The sequence below is a fragment of the Silene latifolia genome, chromosome 7 (genome assembly GCF_048544455.1).
Source record: "Silene latifolia isolate original U9 population chromosome 7, ASM4854445v1, whole genome shotgun sequence".
In the NCBI taxonomy this organism is placed as follows: domain Eukaryota; kingdom Viridiplantae; phylum Streptophyta; class Magnoliopsida; order Caryophyllales; family Caryophyllaceae; genus Silene; species Silene latifolia.
In genome coordinates this window covers 66,585,501-66,588,774 of record NC_133532.1, presented here as the reverse complement: position 1 = coordinate 66,588,774, position 3,274 = coordinate 66,585,501, and the positions used below count along the sequence as shown (strand labels likewise).

The following is a 3,274-nucleotide window of genomic DNA, read 5'->3' as shown; positions in this document are numbered from 1 at the left end:
AAAAAAGTCTTTCACGAACCGTCGATAGTACCCAGCCAAACCCAAAAAACTCCTGATCTCAGCCACATTCTTCGGTGCTTCCCACCGAGTAACTGCCTCTATCTTTCCAGGATCCACAGCAACACCTTTCTTAGAAATCACATGCCCCAGAAAAGCAACTTCCTCTAATCAGAACTCACACTTAGATAACTTTGCATATAGCTGGTTGTCTCGCAAAGTCTGCAACACGATCCTCAAATGCTCCGCATGCTTGATGTGACCATAATTAGAGCATATTTAGTCCCCGAATTAGCCTTGTTCCCATGCTTTTAAGTGCATATTTGGGTCATTTATTGTCTTTAGTCCTTTGTTTTGCATATTCTTTGAGGTTTTGTTACCTTGGTAAGAAAGAAGTGCAAACCTTGCATTTTCATGGCAAAATAGAGCTAAATTGATTGAATTCAATGACCAAGCATCAAAGAGAAGACAAGATTAGAAGGCCTTTGTACATAATATAGAAGATGGGCAATGATGAGAAAAGATCCTTGCATCCCCGAGGAAATCCTCAAGGATTCTATGAAGAAAAAGGAAGAAAAGAAGAAAGAAAGTAGCTGTAAGACAATCCGAGCGGATTGTCCACAAGACGCCCTTCCAGCTACCACAATCTGAGCGTCTTCCCCTAGCTGGACGCCCGTCCAAAACACCCCAAATCCGCCCGTCTAGAATCACCACAATCCTCCTGTCCCGTGCCCTGGACGCTCGGATTGCCTGTCAGCCATTTCGTCTTCTACAAGCTTCATGGAAGGATGCGCATATATTTCTAAGACCGGCGAAAAGGAGACCGGAGTCTCCCTAGAGACCGGCATTTCCTCAAGGACTTAATCGTCATTTAAGCCCTTAGTAAACCCTAATCTATGTAACTAATCCCCACTATAAATACCCCATTAGTCTAATTAAATTAGCATGTTCTTCTTAGCAATCTTTAGTGTAGTTAATATCAATCAAATCTCTCTTTAATCTTGTAATCAACAATTAATCAAGTTTTAATACAAGTTTCATTTCCTTAATCTCTCTCTTGTTCATCCTTTGTTTTGGGTAATTGAAGATTATTTGGGTTATTATTGGGAGATTGACAACCTTCCAATCAATCATCAAGTACTTCTATTATTCTTTGTATTATTATTGGAATCATTAGTAGGTATAATTCTCTAAATACCTTTTTAATTATTGTTAATTATCTTCATTTATTCATCATGTTTCACTTTTTTGGTATGATTGACAACCTTGCTAGCATGTTCAACATGATAATGAGTGAGTAGTTTCCTTAGCTAGGGTTAATGGGTAATTAGGGGAAACCAACATGGGGGATGATTCATGCTTAAATTAATATGTTTTCATAGTTTATTTGCGTGCTTATTGTGATCTCAACTTATGCACATGTTATGTTTGATGAAATGCGAGCCTATAATCCTTGCATTTTTTACCCATCACCTATCTTTTCAATCAGACTTGTAAGACATAAACCAACTCGAGTCTCATTAGACCTTGCATATAGTTGAGTAGGGAAGATTAAGTCGACTAGTAGGTGTTTTACAATCTAATCGATTCGGCTCAAGGACCCAAACTTTCCTAGGATTGTAAGATATAAACCAACTCGATCCATCACAACAATAATTGCTAGCTTATAATTTGAGAATATGTTTGTATGATCAATTCCCATGAATCCCCTATGACCCCATGACACCCTAGCGCCTTTTATCAATTGTTTACATCCCTTTTTAATCATCTTGCTTGTTTACTTTCATTAGTTTAGTGATCTTCTACTTCAAACCCCAAATTGTGACACCCTTAGACACCGCTAGTTGTAATTGAAAATCTCATCTCAATTCCCGTCCCTTGGATCCGACCTTTACTTGCCTCTTTACTAATTGTAGAGTTTTTTGTGAAGTTATAAATTGTGTTTTGGTCTAGGTGCTCCTAACGACAAGTACCGAAAACTAAATCTCCTCGAGAGTCCGACCAAAAATGGCGCCGTTGCCGGGGACGGTGTTAACTTGATTTAGATTTTCTTATATTGTTATTAGTTGTGTCTTTCTTTGCCTTGGGGAAGTAAAACTCCTCAAGGTTTGTTCTAATTATTTTCGAGTTGTTTGATATTTTGCATGTCTAGAAGATCACAAGGTAACTTGTTACCCTTTGATCACGAAATTGAAAGGACTTTGACAAACAATAGAAGACTTGCTAGGAGACCTTTGAGAGGTATTGGTGAGGTTGTAGATATTCAACCAAACACTATTGAGTTCATCAACCCTTTTGCAAGAGAAGGTGAGGAGAACCAAACACAAAATCCAACACCAAATCAACCCACAATGCCTAAATTCTCACCACATTCCGTACCAACCGAGGAGAACCTACCTAATGGTACTCCCACACCACAACACTTAACCGGAAATTTTATTGCCAAATCCGCATTTATCCAATTAGTCGAAAGAAGCCAATTTGGGGGGATGCCTAGTGAATACCCTCACTCTCACATGGATACTTTATGTGATTATTGTGATGCGATTTCTCAAACCGGTGTAACTCAAGACCAAATTCGATGGCTTTTATTTCCTTTTTCTCTAATTGGCACCGCAAAACAATGGTTGAAAGGCCTTGATAAGGCTACTCTCAGAATTGATTCTTGGAAGAAATTGGCTCTAGCTTTCTACAAAAAGTTCTATCCACCGGAAAAGACTAACATGCTAAGAGCTCAAATTACGGGCTTTAAGCAAAGAGATGAAGAATCTTTGTATGAAGCTTGGGAGCGAGTCAAGGGAATTTGTCGCTCATGTCCTCATCATGGACTTAGCGAGTGGTTCTTGGTACAACAATTTTGGAACGGTCTTTATGAAGACTCAAGAAACATTCTCAACATGGGATCAAATGGAATGTTCACCGAAGTTGATGACAATCAAACTTGGAACAAAATTGAGGAAATGGCGGTCCATAATTCACAATATAGTAGACCTCGCAAGGCTACTAGAGGAGGAAAGCATAAAGTGGACTCTATTACTCAATTGGGTGCTCAACTTAGTGCTCACATTGATACCATCAATTGGAAGTTCGAAAAACCTATGGCTAGGCTTGAAGAAGCCTCAAAATCACCAAAGCATCATGTTAATGCCATGACGGCATCTTCATCAATCCCAAGTGGGATATGTGAGAATTGTGGAACTTTGGGACATGACCAAAGTGAATGTAGGGGAACAAATGAACAAGTGAATGCTTTTCAAGCATACAAGAATGGTACCCC

At 39.1% G+C, this 3,274-nt stretch overlaps 1 non-coding gene across 1 annotated transcript; it reads right to left on the bottom strand.

Annotated features, from left to right (window-relative positions):
- Positions 1-2,720: 2,720 nt before the first annotated feature.
- On the bottom strand, positions 2,721-2,827 carry LOC141593640 (small nucleolar RNA R71). Its single transcript, XR_012521714.1, has one exon. It is a non-coding gene; the product is annotated as a small nucleolar RNA R71 (small nucleolar RNA).
- Between the last annotated feature and the right edge of the window lie 447 nt (positions 2,828-3,274).